Source organism: Lampetra fluviatilis, chromosome 7, assembly GCF_964198595.1.
Source record: "Lampetra fluviatilis chromosome 7, kcLamFluv1.1, whole genome shotgun sequence".
Taxonomy (NCBI): Eukaryota; Metazoa; Chordata; class Hyperoartia; order Petromyzontiformes; family Petromyzontidae; genus Lampetra; species Lampetra fluviatilis.
Window position 1 is genome coordinate 11,156,310 of NC_136281.1, and position 21,946 is coordinate 11,178,255.

The following is a 21,946-nucleotide window of genomic DNA, read 5'->3' on the forward strand; positions in this document are numbered from 1 at the left end:
TCTCTCCCCTCCCTCTCTCCCTGTGCACGGCACAAGGCAGCGGTGTCAGTGGAACAGGGGCACTCCGGCTTGAAGTCTGCAACTCACCGCACGGCTCACGCGTTTATGCTGTTTCGCCAGGCGAGGGTGAACCGCAGAGGAGAGCCGTTGTGGCCGAGCTTTGAGAGTGAATCGTCAAGCGCCCGGGCGCTTCGCGAAGTCGGCACCTGCGAGTCTGAATGTTCACTGGCACGGTTCGAGGCGGCGGGTGCCATCTCTGGACCAATCCCCACGGGGGCCCTCTCCGCGTGCAGAGATCGCAGGCGTCTCGAGCCAGTCACCGCGGGGGCCACGGGGAACTCACGCACGCACTCACTCACTCACTCGCGCACTCACTCACGCACTCGCGCACTCACTCACGCACTCATTCACTCGCGCACGCACGCACTCACTCACTCGCGCACTCACTCTCGCACTCACTCACGCATTCACTTACTCGCGCACTCACTCACTCACTCACGCACTCATTCACTCGCGCACGCACGCACTCATTCACTCGCGCACGCACGCACTCACTCACGCACTCACTCACTCGCGCACGCACTCACTCACTCGCGCACTCACTCACGCACTAACGCATTCACGCACTCACTTACTCACTCACGCACTCACTCACTCACGCACTCACTCACGCACTCATTCACTCACGCACTCACTTACTCACTCACGCACTCACTCACTCACGCACGCACTCACTCACGCACTCACTTACTCAATCGCGCACTCACTCACTCACGCAGACTTTGGGCGGCAGGGTGGCATCGTGGAAACATTCGTGCTTCAAACTAAAACTGAACACATTTAAAAATGTTTTACCAGGTAAGGCCCACTGAGCTATATAGCTATTTTTCAGAAGCGACCTGACAATCACACAATGATAGTTCAAGGCAGTGGCTTACCACGTAGAACTTCATAGCAGCCAAATACTACCAGAATGCACGTTGATTCTAAATGTGGAGAGGGAAACTGGAGCACTCGGAGACAAATCCACGCAACCACGGGCAGAACCCACGACCTCCTGTATAGCAGGCGAGGTAGTTAACATATCACCACCGCGGCGCTTTGGAGCAAGAACGGCTTGGGGCTCGATCTCTGACTCGGCTGCCTCAATGTTTGAAGCTTCGATGGCCTCCCCTTGTTCTCAAAGGGATTCTCCAGGTTATTCGCTTTTCTCCCATGGCCGAAACAAATAAAAACACCTACAAATGTAGCTGGCATTGGGCAACAACCCAACGCTGAAAACAAATCACTCGCAAATGACTCAGTGATGATTGCACATAGCAATATCTGCCAAAGCTTTGCAGGACCTTGATTAAATCTAGCCACGGTGGCTAGGAGATGTTAACTACCTCGCCTGGTATACAGGAGGTCGTGGGTTCGATCCCGACCCTTGCGCTTGCTGTATATTCGGAGTTCGCGTGTTCTCCCCGTGGTTGCGTGGATTTTTCGCCGTGTGTTCCGATTTTTGTCCCTCCACATTGAACAACATGAATTTCCACGCGATGAGCCACTTCATTTGGCGAGCATTTGTGGCCCAGTCGCTTCTGATAAAGAGCTAGAAAGCTCAATGGGCCTTACCTGGTAAAAAAAAGTGTTTAGCTTAGCTTCGTTTACTGGGAAAAACGGGTGAAACTCACGCACGGAGACTCACGCGCACACGCTCGCAATTTGGGTGTTTGCGCTTAATTTGGTCTCACTCAGCTGTGCGTTTTTTTTTGTTGCACAAGGCAGCCCCAGGTGCCCAGCAGCGATTTATAGTCGGCGCAGCCGAGCGTGGCTACTGCGGTAGCAAGCGACGCTGGCTGGGCACAGCAGCGGCGTAATTTGCGTGGGGGCACGGGAGGGGGGTGCCTTGCCCCCCCAAACCCGGTGGCCAAAGCTACGAGTTGGGGCACCCCCTTTGATAACCACCGTGAGATATTTTTAACAACATTGTAAAAATTACTTTCAAAACACGGTTACATTTTTTTTGTATGAAAACGCTTTCATTTACGTTCCACAATGTATTTAAATGTAATTAGAGCAGTAACGTAATATTGCAAAAAAGGTGTAGTGTTGTTCACCAACACGGAGGCACACACTCTGAACTGGGAGGCAACACTTTAATTCTACAACTTCCCTAGCGGGTAACACTGAGGTGATGTAGCTAACGATGTGAGTAGCGAGTTAACTCGAGACGATCACCCGCAGACGACGATGTTGTCATCATCTCACCAGTATCTCCCCCCCCCACCCTCTTCGCCGAGTTTCTCGGCTGGCAAAATTCGGTCGGGCACGAAGCCGCGGCCGCGTCATCTTGCCGTGACGTCGACACTCACGGGACAGGAGAGACGAAGCTGCTTCACGCGTCTCGCCACGTCGCCAAGCGCCTCGCTCGCCCTCTCTCTCTCTTCGTGTCCCATACACACGGCCCGTTCCGTCAATCCGCCGCCGGGCGAGGGCTGTGCGAGGTATAATCGACCATACTTCACCCACGCTGGTGCAGGTGGGTGAGTGGAGAGCGATGGATTTTGTTGTTGTTCGTACTTGCGCTCTCCTCTGCCGATCACGATGCCTACAGCACCCTGTTGCACTCTTGTACACGGTGGTTACACGTCGTAAGCAAGCAATCGCGTTGCTTTCAAAAGCTGAACGGGGTGGCCGGGTGGCACGTGGGACGAATGCACAGAAAAGCATCATTCTGATGGCTCCGATGTCACTGGGTTCAAAGCGTACAGCTACACTCGCTGGTACCAATGACTGCAATCAATATCCAGCCGCGCTGTTTGGGTGCTTCAATTAATTCTTGCTAACCCCGACCGATCTCCTGTTGCGTTTGACTTTTCCTTGTCAGATCCGGGCAAAGGTCGTGCAATATCTGCAAGGGTGGGGGATGAATGTTCTGCAAATGACCCAGCAGTGCCGAGCAAGGCCTCGATTCCATTGTGCAGTGGTCGCGTGACGTGCATGCAGGACACGTCACGTGCTGATTGCGTGATGTTTTATCCCGTCGGGCCAACGCTTCCACCCACGCGCCAACGTCTGCTCGATGTTGGCATCTTTAATGAGACGCGCAGATACAAAAAAAACTCTTTTTTTAAAATTCGGCACATTGGTGTGATGTTTCGTTCGTGAAGAGCACACGTGGGTCCATCTGCTCAGCACCTATAACCGTCCACTAATTGCCTGGCTCAGCGCGAGAGCAGGCGGATCACCGTCGGAAGGCCGCGAGTTCCAAGCCTGGTTGGGGGGTCGACTCAGCCCATCATCGCCTCCTCCGGACGGGTGATAAAACAAGTAGAATAAGTAACATTTTGTCACCAAAATAAGTCAGCGGTGGTTGTCCTCGTGATGAGAGAATCGCTCCTGCCGCGCGAATGTGGCGTTGTCACCACTGGCTCGGGTCCGTAGACAGGAGATGGGCACCAATTCCTCAATGTTCATTTGAGAAGTAACTATCGTCCCGTGGGGACAAACACAAATGGAGTGAATTCCAAAAAGCTTAACTCTAATTTGTTATGACTAAATATGCACTGTTATCGTTCACCGTGGCTCCGTTTAATTGTATCCATGAATCCTTCAATTCCCAACTGATCTGGTACAAGATAAATATTTACATTAGTCCGATGAAAGGAGACTACACCTAGTTAACAACTGGCAGAGCTCAGAATTCCAAGCCTTGAAAACCTTGAACGTGAGAGAATGCGCGCTCACACACTCACGCACACACTCTCTCCCTCCCGGGATCTGGGGAACGTCAAGATGATGTGATAAAGCAAGCTCGGTAGATATCTTGTGAATGTGAAATGCCGATTTTATAACTTTGATATCACGGAAAAACCCGGTGGCGCGCTTAGCGGTAAGCACCACCGACTGTAAGAGTTTACACCGCGTGTAAGCGAGTGCAAAGGCCGACTTCATATCCAGTCATTATCCGCATAACCACGGTCAAAATTACCCAGGAAAGCGACGAGAAGGGGGGGGGAGACATGAATGAGACCGTAATTCTCTGAACGATGATCGGATTACGGACCTGCTGACCAACGCAGCGAAATTGCGAGTGCCCTTGGTCTGGTTTGTCACCCTGATTGTCGCTCACGAATACAAAGGTTTCAATTTAAACAACTAATGACCTATTTTTAACGCTAGCCCCGCTGCAGATATTACGAGAGACCTGCAACATTATTTCAAATGACTGATGCGAATGAAAAAATGCTCTTCAAAAAACCCATAGCTCAGTGGGTCTTACCTGGTAAATTAAAAACATAGTTTAGTTTTTTTTTATTATCCTGGCTAGCAGCACACTGTTCTGCACAGCCAGTTACACAGTCGTTGTGTGTGTTTGACTGAGTGTGATGTTCTCGGTTTAAGACGTCGGTACACGTGGCCCGTTACGTGTTCACTGTTCGTGCGTCAAGCGACAACCCGGACACCGCGATGCACGACAAGTTCCCTCTGTATAGAATCATTATCCAGGTGGAATTGTTTAACGAACACGAACTGAAAAGGTCACACCCGAAAACCGATTGTCTTTCATTTGAGTAGGAGAGAGCCCAATGGGTGACAATCGCAAACCCCAAAATCACTGGGGGGGGGGGGGGGGCGGTGAAACCACGTGTAGTGCAAAGTCAATTCTTCCGTTGCCTGTGTACTAAAGCGGTGGACAATGATCAAATCTACGATGTGGGTCATCACATTGGCCCAACGATGGTTTCCACCTTGAGCAACGACGTCGCCGAGTGTTTCGGGTCCACACACTTTTGCAAGCAGACGGCTGTAACTGGGTGACGATTAGCGCGGCGCGAGAGGTCCGCGGGTTCGAGCGCTTTGTTCGAGCGTAACGGCCGAGCGCTCTCGGCTGTGTGGGCGTTGGGGTCGGAAGTTTGAAAATGTGGGGCGCTGAGGAATTGGGGGGGGGGGGGGGGTGGTGGTGGTGGTGGTGGTGGGGAGGGGGTGGAGGCGATGCTTATGAAAGGAGGTTGGAGGTTACGTGTGCATTGGTGGGAATCCCAGAGTCTGGAATTGTTCTTTTGAAGTCGTGCGGCTGCCCCGCGTCGCCAGCACCCGTGTTTACCGTCGTTCCGCCAATTTACAAATCCCTGGGTCAGGGCTTTCTTGTGTTAGCGACGGGGCGAGGCGTGTGAGTGATTCCGCAGTCCGGCGCTGGTGGCCGTGGATGATGTTTCCTCCCGGCGGGGTCGTGGCTAAAGCGGCGTGACAGCCCCCGGCTCACGAGCAGTCGGACACCCACGCCGGATGTCCGACCTTAGAAAAGTAAAAGCGCCGGCTCGAGTAACAGGCGCGCGGATTTTTTTTGTTAAAATTGCCTTTTTTTTGTTTTGCAAAGAGGCGCCGTCCGGAGAGAGTGGCAACGAGTCAATGAGACGTGCGGTCGCGACGGGACACAGCGTTGGGCTGGGCGGCAGCGTTACAAAATGCAAACCAAATAAAACTCACGCCACCTTCGCAGTACACATGCAACACTGGGTGGGGGGGGGGCCTTGGCATGTGGTCTGAACCGTTGGACTTAATGTTGATCCAAAGTTTAATTTCCCCCCCCGGGTCGGCTATCAAAACTGTGACCGTGCAATAACGCGTTGTGGGCTACGCTTTCAAGAGCCGTCTTCTGGGCCAAGAGGAATGCCTGACTCCGGCCTCGGCGGGACGTTTAGAACCCACGGCTCGCAAGTGGCATGGCCTTGTAGCCATTGGCTCACAGCTGCATAACACGAGAGCTTGGCCATAATATATCGCATGTTGATTGGCGTCGTGCGTTTTCAACAACGGCGTTCTTCGCATAACCGCGGTCAAAATTACCCAGGAAAGCGGCAAGAATGGGAGACATGAATGAGGCCGCAATTCTACGACCGAATTATTTTTCCATCAGATTACGGACCAACTGACCAACGCAGACAACCTCAATGTCCCTATGAAACAGTGGATCTCAACCTGATTGGCATGGGCCCCTCCCCACACCACCCCCCCCCCCCAATGAAGACACCATGGCTCCCCACCCCGACAAGTGACTAAAGTCACAATACGAGGTGGTCAGAAATCCACGCCTCTAAGTCTACGCAGCGGAAGTAAGGCATTAGTTTCCTGTTGTGTATCGGTGTGTTTTTGTGTCGCAAGGCAACGTGTTTCATGTTGCGTATAAGCGTTTTGTGACCGCGACGTGGCGTTGATGCTTCCCGAGCACAGGCGGAATGTCTCCTGCACGGTATCCATGCCGCAGCAGCACACCTGCCCCCTCCCCACCAGAACTACTGCTGGAGTAGATGACAGTGGTCATGTCGCTTACGCCGAAAGAGCACATTAAGCACTCTTAATTTTCGATTTAAAGCTTTCGTGACTGCAGGGATTCATCTTCTTGGATCTTTCGGTAAAGTCACGTAGAAGGGAAATAATAAAATAGTAAAAATAAAACATCATAAAATAATTCTCTCGACGTTTCGGACACAACGCAAGCAGCCGTCCTCAGACCTGTTCTTCACCTGAGGACGGCTGCTTGCGTTGTGGCCGAAACGTCGTGAGAATGATTTCATTATGTGTTATTATTATTATTTTATAATTTCCCTTCTACGTGACTTTACCGAAAGAACCAAGAAGACACTCTTAATTTATCACCGTATAACTGGCAGCCTGCACACACACACACACCCACATCTTTACAAACTGAGATGAACGAGGTATCCCACAGTGCCTGGGTGTTCGTGTTCATTTGACATGCACACGAATATTGTCTTTCATGCACACGTGACTGGCAACACGAACAAGTTACACGGCCACACACGCACGTGGATTATGAAAACAAAGCGGCCATCAGAGTGACATGAAGAAACACGAGTGGTTTCGCAGAGATGTCGCAGTGGGAAATTGCATTTAAATTGCAAGCCTATAACCACGGAACCAGTAACCGACAATGTGCTCGGGATGGCAGGTGAGAGAAGCGATGGAGAAACTAGTTTAGATAGAGACTGCAATGAAATTGGCGAAGCTGTCAGTGGTGTAAGGGTCGGCACACTAGAATTGTAATCCTGACGTCACCGAATTGATTTCATCTCCAGTCTCGGTGTTTAGAATGAAGTGTGAAACTTTTTCTATTGCGTCCGCCCCCACCACCGCCCTCTGTCTGCCCATCAATATCCCGCACATGAGTAATAGTGCAGCGGATGAGCGGATTATTTTCCCACAGGAATCGTTTAAATTGTGATGCAAACACGAAACTTGCTAGAGATATTCGCAATGGTGTATCATTTCAGAAAAAACAACCTTAGCCAATCTTAATTTTGGAGCTTTCGTGACTGCAGGAATTATTCTTTGGTTCTTTCAAAGATGGCCGCCAGCAAAAATGGCAGCCATCTTAGAATAGTAGAGGCCAGAGGTGGGACAAAGTCATTGTTATGCAAGTCCAAGTCGAGTCGCAAGTCATCAAATTCATGACTCGAGTCTGACTCGAGTCCAAGTCACATGACTCGAGTCCACATCTCATAGGTGGGACAAAGTCATTGTTATGCAAGTCCAAGTCGAGTCGCAAGTCATCAAATTCATGACTCGAGTCTGACTCGAGTCCAAGTCACATGACTCGAGTCCACACCTCTGGTAGAGGCCATCTTTCATTTTTAAGTGGCGAAGGGTTTCTTTTTCATATGAATTGTCCCTCGGATTTAATACGTGCTGATTTTGCTGCTTGTATTAGCATTTGAGCAAGTTTTTATGTCATCTGCTCCACTAAATACCACGGCTAGTCGGTTGGGAGATCGCGTGTGGTGAACGTGGAAGAGTAGACCAAATGCCCTCCTCTGGAGTTCGCTCTCGTGTCGGCGCTTGCCAGCAGTGGCGTGAGCAAAGCCTTTGCAGGGCTGCGCCTTTAACATTGAAGAATGCTGCTGCTCCTCATGATCCTGCAGCCAATGTTGAAATATCTGGAAAGCGTGTATGGGACACGTGTTGAACATGACACACAAGGGTTAGACGAAACGAGCGACAATGTTTAAACTGCGTGTTCACTCTGTACCCATAGGTTGTCGGCATTGATGCCAGACGGTACTACAACAGAGTATTTTTGATTTTTTTGTTTATATTATGCTGACCTTATTTAAAATATATATAACTTAAAGGACACATAGTTAATGATCAAAAAGAAAAATGAAAATAAAACATAAGAGCACGCGTCACTCCACGTGGGTTTTCTCCAGGTGCACCGGTTTCCTGCCACTTACATAATAAACACGACTCATCATTAATTGGCTGAAAACGTCTTAAAGTAAAAACTCAATGGAGCAGGATCTTCCTGAAAACGAGTCGGCTCTCCTGGACAACTGGGTTACTGTCATTCTATTGTGTCATCCCACAATCAAGCTCAATATTCAGATTTGTTTAAAAAATGTACGTGTGTATGTGTGTAGCATCCTGGGAAGCGGTAGTTTAGCGGTTAGTGCACTGCGCTTCGAAGAACCTGGCCTCCCGCATCTGATTCCTGCTCAGGGCTACTAACAGTGACGATTATTTGAACCGGTCGTGGGCTTCCCCCAGATCGCCTCAGCCTCAAATGAATACCTGATGCGGTGTGTAGACACCCCCTCGTGTGCCGTGCCGGCCTTCATAGGAGCTTGCAAACAGCACTCGCCCCAACAATCTCTTAAGGCCACATGGGGGATCTTTGTCTTTGTGTAATATCCTGGTCTCAAAACTCTCACCTCTCGTCTGTGTGTGTGGGTGTTTTATTTCACTCCTGATGAAGCCAAAGATGCTATCATGCAAACTCTCGCTCCGATTAAATTGTCTCACATCTATGCACGCGTTCACGCCCTTTAATGAAGCCACGCAAAACAAAGCGCGGGCAAATAAGCACCACGGTTTTAGTCTGTGTAGTGCGGAGCGGAAGGGAATTGGTTGTGTGTTTCAATATTTCTTGAGGCTGAAAACTGAATTGGAATAACTCGTCCGCATAAAACATGGTTATTAAATGAGGGCTCCTCACGGGGGAACGGAAATGTTCCACTGTTTGGGAAATTGATCGACTCTGTGGATTAATCCACAGATGCCTGAGAGTAAATTAAAGCACCAGCCTCTGTTTTTTTCCCCCTTTAAATAACTCCATGGAAAACCAGTCATGTTCAGTTCCTTTTCCACAACTCGATACAAAAACAAAGATCCCCCCGTGTAGCCTTAGCAGACTTTTGGGGTGAAGTGCTGTTAGCGAGCACCTATGAAGGCGAGCGCTGTGCACGAGGGGGTGGGTGGCCAGCACCACGCCCGGCCGCCTTTGTCTCCAAAGTGGCTTTTTACACATGCCACCAGGTACTCGTTTGAGTCTGAGTCGACCTAGGCGTGGCCCAGGACCGTTTCAGATAATCGTCACTGTTGTTGGCCGTGAGCGGCAATCAGACTCGGGTCGCCGGGTTCGTAGCGCCGCGCGTAAACCGCTGTGCCACCGCTCCCCGCAACTCAGCGGACACACGAATAGTCAAGAAGGACATTACCTGCATTATACATCATTGCGGGGCATCTGTTTATACGACAGCTTTAAAAACAGTTTCGCTATGAATTACGGTCGTGTTATGATGGAAAAAGGAAGCGAGGTTGTCAGTTTGGAAAGCCACGATCGGTATGTGTTCCGTTGTGTTTGATAGAGTTAGCAGGCATTACTCAGGGTGTGACCCCACTGAGCTGGTGACCTGGCTGGCTGGCGACCCTTGCCTCTGCCGCCTCTAAATGACGGATTCATACCCGGCTGGTAGGTGGGGGGAGGAGACACGAGCTGCCAAGGGGGGAGGGGTGGGGGGGTCTCCCCTGGCGGCTGGAACCCGCACATTTGGGGAACCCCCCGCATTCTGGGGAAGGCACAGCGCTGCAATTGCTCCCTCATGCCACTGCTGGCGGATGGGTCTCCCCTACAGGGAGCTCACAGTCTGTTTGACTGTCTATATGTCTGATTTCCTGTGTGCCCGTATGCTTGTCTGTCTGATTGTGTGCCTGTCTGTCTGCTTTTCTGTCTGATTGTCTGTCCGATTGTAAGTCTGTCTGATAGTCTGTGTGCCTGTCTATTGAGTGCCTGTATTCTTGTCTATCCAGCTGATAATGCGACTGCATGTAGCCACACTGCTTGTGTGTGGATAAGGGCGAGCAGAATTTGACGTGTTTCAATTGTCATGGAGATATTTTTTTAAATCGACAACGATCCACTGCTGTATCTCAGTAAATAATTGTATTTATGATTTCAACAACAGGCCTTCGAAACTAATATCACATGTATTTTCGATCAAAAGGTGACAATCAAAAACAGTGTAGGCTTGCTTCGATGTCCTTCAAGTTGAAAGTATTTTGTGCAATCAGGGGAGAACTCAAGACAAGATGATGAGTCTCAGATGCAACAGAGTGATCCGCATCACGAGAATGCCAACAGCAAAACAAACACAGCGCCAGTCAACGAAGGAAGCAGAAAAATCGGGCAAAAACAACCGCTCGAAAGAAGACGTCGAAAATCATGGACACACGTGAATCAATATTAAACCAAAAAAACATATTTTTCTTGTAACCCAAGTTGGCTCGGACACATGCCTTTAAAGACACGCGCCTTTAAAGACACGCGTCTTTAAAGACGCATGTTTGTGTGTCAGCCACGGTTGCCTTCTTTGACGTTGCAGAGTTTCGCTTTCAAAGTCCTCGACTGGCCTTGGAGGAAATTGGACGGGGCCAATTGCCACCGATGTACGTGTGCGTGTTGACCCTCGTTCGCACCGTACGTAAGCCAACCGGTGCTACTCGGAGGTGCGGGGGAAATGACAATAAAAACCACGGTCAGATAACTAACTGTTGCCTGAGAAGTGGTGACAATTCCCCAACAGCACGAGTCATTGCGTCGTGATAAGTTTTGAGAATCTTTATTCAGACTGGAGGAATCCGATGAGTTGTGAAGCTCATTTTCCACGGATGTCCACAAACTTGAGCGGATTGTTGCATCGCGTGACTGCGAGAGATGACGGCGACTTCATGAGTCCTTCATCCAGTCGGGGTGAGAGATCATGGCCGATGATGCTCTCGCTGCAAAGCACCTCCGATCAGCACGGTTGGTTGGTTACGTACGGTGCGAAATCATATTCAACGTACGTGCATGTTATAACCACGCTCTCTGACGGTAACCAAGCCTGCTGCGTTGGCTCCTTGCGGTGTCCGTGCCGAACACCCGGGGACACGTGGCGCAAGGCCCCACACCACGAGCGAGATTAACGCCGCTCGCTCTCCCTCTCTCTTGAGCCGCCAAGTCTCTCGTTTCCCTGGGAGTGTCCCAGCTTTGGACACAACAACCCCCCAACAAAAACACCGCACACACGAAAGCTCCTCCCGACAGCCGCGCGTCTCCCGGGAGACGCCAACGCCGAAACAAAGTCCGCGTAGATCACTCACAGACAAGCAATAAATGCACGACAATCCACTTTGCTTGTATGAGATTTTCGGAAATGGAACATCGGGGCGATGTGCCGTGTTCCATGCGGGCAGCCCCCGGGCCCTTGGGAGGCTGATCGGAGGAGGTGCACGCTTGGCGAGAGAGACATCGTGCACGAGTCGGGTTCTGTTTCATTCATAACATTAAAAACCAACCCATCACTTTTTTTTTACGAAAGTTTTTTTTCAAATCACTTTCCAAACGTTTTTGTTGTTGTTGTAATACTTTAGCGTCACGGATTTGGCAAACATTAATGCAGGGATAAAGTGATATGTTTATATGCAGAATCAGAATATGTATTTATACTGGAGGAAGAATCCGATAAGCTGTAAAGCACTTTTTCACAGATGTCCAGTAGGGGCATGGGGTCAAACGTTACAACAACAAACACCACAACAACACGATAGGAGTGCAGAGTATAGGAAATTTAACCAAATCACTTACTCAATAAGGTAACGCCCAATAAGGTAACGCCCACTGAATAATTGACTTATTTTTCACAAGCGACTTGCCCACACATTAATTGCCCAACAAAGTGGCTTATCATGTGGACATTTAAAGCAGCAAACAAATTTAAATAATCTAAATGCATGTCGATGAAATGTGTTTGTCAATTATTTGTAGCAATTGTTTCTTAAAATGTCCAAGCACTTTCAAAAAATGGGATTTTCCCCACCCTATCCTCGTCAGAATGTAGTGTATCAGGTATAAATGCTGGAAGGTCATCGTGATTTAAAGACCAAGTTAAAATGCTTTCATGAGGTGTCTTAGTTATTTTTGTATGAGGAATTCCAAAGATAAAGGTATGGTCACTGAGATGGTTACCTAAGACTCCCACTTTGGAAAATGTACTGGATGTATTTGTTAGTAGTATATCAAGCATTGACGAACGATCTGGGTCTAGTGGTTGAAATAATGAATTGATTTATATTCTACAGGTTTGGAAAGTCAAGTGCATCACGTGGTAGATTTAGTCAATTAAAATGTAGGTCCCCTATGATCAATAGTTTACCTTTTGGAATGGGTGACATACTTTTATCCAGGGATTAATCTGACATTTTACTATTTGGTGGTCTATAGCAACACATCAGAGGACATTTATAATAGGGGTTTCCCCTTTTTTCTGGCAACAAAACAGGTGTTAAGATGTTAAAACACCAAACTGAAACCTTTTAATGATTGGTCTACGCCAAAGACTCGTCTCAAACGGTGTTAGACCAGAGGACGCCAATTAGTTTCATGGACAATGTATATATTATCAGAGTATGTTTTTTTTTTGCATTCCGACCACAAGCGTTGTGGTTAATGCAGACATGATTCCTTGCAAAGGTTTCAATTTGGTGTTTTAACATCTTACCACAGCTGTTTTGTTGCCAGAAAAAATGAGAAACCCCTATTATCATATTTTGGTACTGGCAAAGGAGGTCCCATGATTAGAGTAAAATGTTGGTTGCTTGGAGCAGAAATTGTGAGTGTGATACATTCTAAAGAGCCCGGGTCAGATACAATAATATGTTGAATGGCAGGTCGGTTATATTTCACAGAAACTGTCACACGTCTTCTTGATTATCTGTCAAATCGGAATACATTATACCCTTAAATTGCAATGAGGCGACATGTGAGGTGAGTAATTTTTCAGACGCACATAAGATGTCCGGGCAAAGATTATCCTCTGCGTCGACTGCTGTAGTCGACGCAGAGGATACCTCTTGCTGTGGGGAGCGCTGCACCTGTGATCATCCATCGACACCACCCTGGGGGTGTGTACACTTTTGCCAAATTGTGCGATCCGTAACCTACTTGCTGCGCTGGCCACGCGGCCCATCTCGTAGCACCTCGCAATCCCGTCGGGGAGTGCGGCGGTGTGAGCCGAATGGCGCTCACGATGCAGCGGGGCCTACCTCGCCCAGTAATGGACTACAGGCATGCGGGGGCAATTATACGTCTGGTTAGCTTCCTGAATGCAAAACAATTTGAGACACTTTGGAAAAAGATCCAGAGAGATTTGAAAGCAGGTGAAAACTCAAAGCCAATAAACATGCAATGTTGGCCCAGCAAATGTCATAACCAATGTTCCATGTTTACTGGCTATTACCACGCTTGGCTTCACAGCTGCAGAATCACTTGCATGGAAATCCGTTTTATAGTGACAATTAAATACGGCTATTTGATTCATAAATATTGCTGTAATAAATAACTCGAGCCCATGGATTTCATCGCACTTTGTCTCCCGTTATTTCGTTGCATTCAATTGTTGATTTCCCGGATTGCAAATATCCGTGTTTAATCATGACCTTTCTTATTTTTCTTATATAACTATTAATTATAACATACTAGTACATAAAGCATGTCTTCACCAGGCAAACGTTTTCAATAAATATAATAATTCACCTGATATGATTTTTTTACAATTTATATCCACGATCAGACACTAAAAACTACCCCAAAAATGTGTATTTTTCCGCAAGAAAACAAACAAGCATTGATGACGACTTGATTCAACTTCTTATATTTAAAGACGTAGCCATCCGAAATCGCTCAATTTAAAGATTACGTTCTGTTTTTTTAAATGAGAAAAAACTAAAATGAATGAACTTAATAGTCTATGAGGGGAAACTCTCCTATCTTTGACCGTTTTAGAATTATTCAGATTTGAATATCATGAAATGTGTACTTTCTCATTTAAAAACGCTTTAATCCGAAATATCTCAAAAACAATCAAATATAGAACGATGGTTCTCGCTTTATTTCCTGTGTAGCGCTTTATCAAACGACAAAACCCGCACTATTATATTTTGAACGGGTTCTGAATGACACGCGCAAAGATGTTTATGGGGCACTTAATAGCGAGATTTTGGGGGCCTTAAAATGAAACATCTCTGATTTATTTTTCCTATTGTTTGTGTCCTAAAAGCCAAATCTCAGATGTCTACGTTGTTTGGAAATACCCAATAGGTTTTGGAGATGCACAGATGAAGGTCTCAATTGTTTTTTATATAGATGTCCTAAATGACCTTAATTTACCTTGTCGTTACGATAACTGGCAACTAATTCTGACCCCAGAGAGGGGTGGGTGCGAAGGCTCATCAGATTGTTATCGTATACTTTGCGTCACGTGGTTCAAAGCACAGAGAAGCACTTTACTCCTCGGACACCTTACACGTGTAATAATTCTCCGGAGACGGATTCGGAATCGGTCTTCTTTATTTTCACTTCACGGTACACTTGTTCCCACACGCTCCGTTGCTGGCAGACAACGGAGAGCGGCAGACTCCCACAACTCCCACCGCGCACGTGGCACCCGGAGCCCCGTTCGCGCGTGGCTCTCACCCCGTTCAGTTCCCCGTCTCCTCTCGATCATCCCTCTCTCCTCCCTCTTAATCCCTTCGTCACGTGGTCCCCCCAGCCAATCCTCCATGAGCAATCTCGACCGTTCTCGATGGTTCCCTGTCACTCCCGGGACCACGCCTCTTATCCGGATCCCCATTAGCTGGGGCCCCAATGGCTGGGCCAATCACCCCTGATGACATGCCGTGATCACGCCGGCCCCACGCTCCCTATCTCGACCCTTATTGGCTACAAGCAGGACCGGCAAGCCAATCCCCCACGTGAACCCACTATAGCTGTTATTACACACGTACGTGCCACTTCGTCAACCTCGGCTCTCCGTGGCGTCGTGGTCTTGTCACCAACACTGGCTCCGATGCATCGATGCTCATTTGAAGAGGGCATCTCCTGGCTGATGTGACGCCAGGATCAGTGCGGAGCTGGAGGGATGCGCGAGATTGTTAGAGGAGGCGCGTGGGAAGTTGGAAGGATGGGCGAGGAGGGCGGGCGAGGAGGGCGGGCGAGGGGCGGGAGAGGGTGGGTGATGAGGTCGAGGCGCGCGGGGAGGGAGGGAGGGGAGCCGTGTAACCCCATCAGCCGTGGCTAATTGCCCGCTTCCACGGTGCCGGGATTCGCGCCGAGAGGGGACGGGCTGTCTGTCACTTTTACGCACCAATCACCGCCATTAAACGCGGCGCTCCTTTCATTGCTTGAGCGATGCTTGGGAAAGCAGCTTGAATGGGTTATAGGGGGGGGGGAGGGGGGTAGGGGTGTGGGGGGGGGTGTCGCTTTAGCTCCGTATCACGTGACATGGAAAAGTGGAAGCGGCCTTTGAACGCGGCCTCGGCATTGTCCACACAAAATCTCCATCGATCCAGTGCCCGATTAAGCTAGTGCGGGGCCTGTAGCATGTGTTAGAAAGTGGGCCCTGAATAAAAATAAAACACGTAAATATTGAAACACACATTTTTTTACTTGTATAGTAACGTTATTGTATTTTTGTATATTCTATACAGCCAGACAATATGACAAATCGCTGACCTTAAACACCCAGTCGTTCATAAAAGTTGAAGGCGGTATAGTGCTATAGTAATAGAGCAAGTGCAGAATAACTGAACCGGAATGGATAGCTTGAAAGCATTTAGCGCGGGGCTCTTGAAAGTGCGGGGCCCGTAGCTACATATGTAGCTACTTTTGCTACTGGGATAATCCGGCACTGCATCGCTCCCATCCTCCCGTCGCCTCCAGATAGAGGAGAGACGCTGCAGCGCTTTTCCGATTCGCCGAGCCATTTGGTAGCCGCTTTTTTCGCGTCTAACGGGGATTCCCCGCAGTTTACACGGAGCGCTCACGCACACTAGCGTCTGGTGATCCAGGAGACATGCGTTTCGCTCCTCCGACTCTTGCTGATGAGACCCAGAATGTTAAAAACCCACCCAGCTTGATAATATTTGTTCTGGATTGACAAGGGGTTCCTTGCCCGTGGTGTGAACCAATAGAGGGTCAGAATGCAGGTGGATGCGCGCCTACTGCAGGGGTTCACGTGAGAGGGATTCCACGTGGGTGGTTGTGGTTTGCTCCGAGTGAGCGATCGGCCGTCACCTCCTCCATGCGCACTTCGATTTGAAGCGATGTCTGGACAACGCCGGTGAATAGTATCGCGCCTTCCACGCGGTACATCTCGAGTCATCAGAACGCAATACTATTCTGTAGCAGGAAGCTTGCTTTCACTACATTCTCAGGCTCTGCCTACATCGTGAGCACTCAGTGTCCTATGGGGCTCTTTGAAAAGCGTTAATTTGTGTTTTTTAGGTACATCTCCACCGCAGCGCCAAAACGTATCTGGCTCGGACGGCATAAGCCCTCGTCATCATCATGAACACCAGCAGCAGCAGCCGCCGTGGTCAGTCCTGTAGCGAATGAAGTCCCTCCCAAAAGTAGCCACCATCTCCCACGATTCCCGCAGGTCGTGACAATCCCATCCCGAACGCAACGCGCCCGGCTGGTTCGCAAAACAGCGACATCCCTTCCTTCTTCCCTTCGTAGAAATGCCCGACGTGATTGTTGAGTGACGTGCGCTTGACTCTGTGGGTCTGCCCAGTGTAAGCGCGCCACGCGTAAACAAGGGTGTCTTTGGCCGCTCAATTCAAGAGGGCCTGGCTCCTGCCAGCTGACAGATCGCCCACCCCGTCGCCGCACGTGAATGCCAGGAGAATCCTGACCCCCTCCCCTCCCCCCACCAAACTAACCTGGCGAGCAAATTTATTTAAACCACTAAAGCGCACGCGTGTAACGCTATCGTACCATCTGGCTAGAATTACCATTCGACTGCATTTCCACTTATCCGTTTGCTGGGACTTTTCGCTAAGACAGTACGTGTCGTTTAAAACGGACGAGCGGCCCCAGAGGGTGGACGTTTGAGTGTTATGCTGGAATAAAATTATTTTCAAATTAATCGTCAATGATGCCATGGTTGGGCCATAGCTTTTGTATGCAACGACTGACTCTTGAAAATCGTATCACGGCATCTTGAATAATCACTTTGCATTTGCAATATCCTCCATGCATTTCCCAAAACAATTACTGGGTGGCTGTGGAAATTAAACTGATGACCCAGCGCAGGCTGGTTCAGCGGTGAGCGGACCGTCACCACTGGAATGTACCCAGTCAAGCAACCCTTCACCGCTCACATTCATCTAACAACATTTAACATTGCTTCACTCATCATCATCATCATCACTAACCATGATCAATCCACTGCTGGACGAAGGCTTCCCAAAGCCACCACCCGCCACTCACTATCCACAGAGCACTTGCGCACGAGGTCGTTGTATTGCTCCTTCTCCAGGGCGGACGTACCCTCGAACGCGTTCCGTTCACTGGCTGACATTCCCTCGTTATTCCTGACCATCACCCACCTTCCCTCCGAGCTGCGACGGGGTCTCTCCAACCCCATTGCATTTTCTTAATCACGGTAGTTTTTGGAACAAAAACACGAACGATGCAATTGAACTCCAATGTCTCTGTAGCGTCTACACCCAACGGACACTGTCCTAATCCAAACCCGCAACGCGCCTGCTCTCGTCAAGACCTGGGAAGCTAAGCAAGGCCGAGCCTGTGTGGTGCAGGCATGACAGGTGATACGGGCTGCAGGGCCACACCGTGACCTGGTGGAAGACAGCGCAGCGGAACACCGTCCGTGAACGCCCCCCTTGCCTATGGCTCGCGGCCTTCATCAAGCACGAACTGACCAGCAGCGCCGTGAAGTGTGGCCAAATCACACACTCGACCCGCGCTGCGTGGGGAGGCCCTCATCCAGCAGTGGAGTGACAAAGCACCGGTCATGTAACACGCAACACACATTAGCGGGCAGGTACTGACAGTCACGTCACGAAGCGCAGACTGCGAGTGTGACACCCCTCGTGGGCAGAGACCTCTGTGCGTGGGGCCTGTGCAGATGGCAAAGACAAACAGCCCAACAATGACAAAAATCCCCCGTGTAGCCCTAACAAACTGTTGGGGCAAGGGCTGTTAGCGAGGGGGTGGGTGGGCCAACACCACGCCCGGACGCCTTTGTCTCCCTCGGTGACACACACACGAACGCATGCACGCACAAACTAAGATACCCCGTATAGCCTCAACAGACAAGTGGCGATGTTTACACACCGCAACAGGTACTCATTTTGAGGCTGAGTCGACCTAAGGGGGGGGGGGGGCCCAGGGCCGGTTCGGACAATTGTCACTTGCGTTGGCCGTGGGCGGGAATCGAACTCGGGTCGCCGGGATCATCGCGCAGCGCGCTGACCGCTACACCGCCGCTTCCCACATGCAGACCAACGCAAACGTGGAGGCAACACACCGAGAGGGATGTGGAGGCAGAGACAACGATGGAGAGTGGACAAGAGGCGTACAGGTGCCGGACGACAGAGTCAGACGGAGACGCTGACGAAAAAACACAAAGACAGCGCGGGCAGCTATACAGAGCATTTAGTGGGGGCCCAGGACATCGGACAATATTTGTTGGTACAGCCGTGAGGGTTGCAACTTCTGACGCGCAAAGAACCGGGATACATCGCGGGACGAAGACGAATGCTATCTCGCTCTGCCACAACGAGGGAGAGAACTCCGTGTGAGTCAATCGTCGTGAGTGGCGTTCCGTCATCATGAGTAGTAGTATTATTTCTAGATTTGAAGCTTTCGTGACTGCAAGGATTCATACTCTTAGTTCTTTCGGTAAAGTCACGTGGGTAAAAAATTTAATTGAAATTAATACAAATAAAATAATAAAATCACGACGTTTCGGAGACTTGTATTGCCTCCGAAACGTCGTAATTTTTTATTTTTTATTTTTTACCTACGTGACTTTACCGAAAGAACTAAAAGTATATAGTAGTAGTCTTGTTACGCCGACTGACGACAACTGGGACCCTTGATGTCCCGGGGGAAGAGTTGACAGATTTCCCACGGGCAGCACTTAGTGGCCTCCTCGACACGAGGGCGACCCCGGTGTAACAGGCTGTAGAATACCCGGGGTTAAAACGGCCTAGGCTAGATTATTATTTTATCTTTATACGTGACTTTACCGAAAGAACCAAAGAATAATTCCCGCAGTCACGAAAGCTCCAAAATTAAGATTATACCCGGGTATATTATGGCCTAGGCCAATTTATACTCTGGGGCATATTATGGCCTAGGCCAAATTATGCCCCTCTAGGCCAAATCATACCCCATGATAGTAATAATGTTGAGCGATATACACATGAATTACTAATTTTTTCCAACATTTTATTTAAAACCTATAAACACATAGACTTTGATTGCTTCAACCAGAAAAACTTTAATAATAACCCTAACCCTATCCCTAACCCTAAAAATGCTTCAATTGATCAATTTGAGATTCTTACTTCCATTTATACGCTTTTTAGATATCGATTGAAGTTCGTTTTTAACTTTCACATGGGGCATGTTCTGGCCTGGAGGGGTATGGTCTGGCCCAGTCTAGTTTAAACCCCCGGGGGGTATAGTTTAGCCGAGGGCACTTTATCCCCCCGGGTATACTCTGGCCTGGGCCAAACTATACCCGGGTTTAATCGGGGCAGAGGTTGTTTTAGCCTGTTACACCGGGACCACCACTTAGTCGGTGATTCTGTTGCTGCTCCTACATCGCCAGTGGTGCACAAGCACAATTATTATTATTAATAATACTAAATAAAATAAACCTCGACACATTCGTCAACAGCACTGCCATTAAAACGGTGGAATATTGTAGCCCTATTCGTGGCCCAGCTGTTAGGTGTTTTCTTCAACACAAACTGATGCCATCATCTACGCCAGCGGTTCTTCTTCTTGATCTGGGGGTTCACGCGAGATGTCCTCTCTGGGGGTGCATGGAACCCTCTGGGGGTGCACGTGAGATGCCCTCTCTGCGGGTGCACGGAACCCCCCTGGGGGTGCACGCGAGATGTCCTCTCTGGGGGTGCATGTAACCCCCCTGGGGGTGCACGCGAGATGTCCTCTCTGGGGGTGCACGGAACCCCCTGGGGGTGCACGTGAGATGCCCTCTCTGGGGTGCATGCAACCCCCTGGGGGTTCACGCGAGATGCCCTCTCTGGGGGTGCATGGAACCGCCCTGGGGGTTCACGCGAGATGCCCTCTCTGCGGGTGCACGGAACCCCCTGGGGGTGCACGCGAGATGCCCTCTCTGGGGGTGCACGGAACCCCCTTGGGGGTGCACGCGAAATGCCCTCTCTGGGGTGCATAAAACCCCCTGGGGGTGCACGCGAGATGCCCTCTCTGGGGGTGCACGGAACCCCCTTGGGGGTGCACGCGAGATGCCCTCTCTGGGGTGCATAAAACCCCCTGGGGGTTCACGCGAGATGCCCCTCTGGGGGTGCACGGAACCCCCTTGGGGGTGCACGCGAGATGCCCTCTCTGGGGGTGCACGGAACCCCCTTGGGGGTGCACGCGAGATGCCCTCTCTGGGGTGCATAAAACCCCCTGGGGGTGCACGCGAGATGCCCCTCTGAGGGTGCACGGAACCCCCTGGGGGTGCACGCGAGATGCCCCTCTGGGGGTGCACGGAACCCCCCTGGGGGTGCACGCGAGATGCCCTCTCTGGGGGTGCACGGAACCCCCTTGGGGGTGCACGCGAGATGCCCCTCTGGGGGTGCACGGAACCCCCTTGGGGGTGCACGCGAGATGCCCTCTCTGGGGTGCGTCTGACGTGGCTAGATATTTGAGAAGGTAAATCATCGAAATGACAAATTCAGCACGGGCACGTCAAGTACAGCTACTTTGTGTCTGTTGTTGTTGTTAACGATTGAGAACCAAAGGGGTGCAAGGCTCAGGAAAGGTGAAGGCTGTAGGCCAAAGCTCGGTGACCTGCGGCAACCGGAGCCGCATGGGGCCCTTTGGCTTCCCCCGCCACCCATTTGCGGCCGGTCGATGAAAGCAAAACGTTGCATCTTTTTCAAACGTAATTTAACGTAAAGACAATTGATTAAATGTGGCAGGGAATTGGTCACGATGGAATGTCTTGGCGAGCATAAAATGTACAACAGTCAAGCTGTATTGTTGAAAAATTACCAAGGGGGGAGGGGTAATACACTGAATGGGCGCAGTTAATTCCATCACCTATTTTGTTAATTTAGGTCACAATTGGTCAGCCGCCGTGTACCCGCTGCTGTGTTTGTGCGTGTGATGCGGCTCTCCAACTATTTTGGTCAAAGACGATGACAAAATCAATGTCCCTTCTTCTTTGAAAGGTCGCCTACCCCTGGCCTAGGCGAAATAGATGTCGTCAATTCATATCCAGGAATGATCAGAAGAGTTAAATGTCGCGATAAAAGGGCAATTTGAAAGCACAAAAAACCGATCGGGCAACGCCGAAAGACTCCGACATTGGCGGCACTTAGTTCCTGAACGTGGTTGCCATTCGCAAGAACATCACCTTTGAAGACATTCAGTACGCGACGTTTCGGACAATGGCCCTTCTTCATCGCACACGCGTGGCACATTGATGTACGCGTCGTGGAGAAGGGACAGAATGTTTGTGACTTGCTTTCTTATTACACGAATGTGTTCGAGGCTTTTTTTTTATTCTGGGGGATAAAAAAACCCCCCATCCAGCACAGGTGGCAACCATGCACGCCG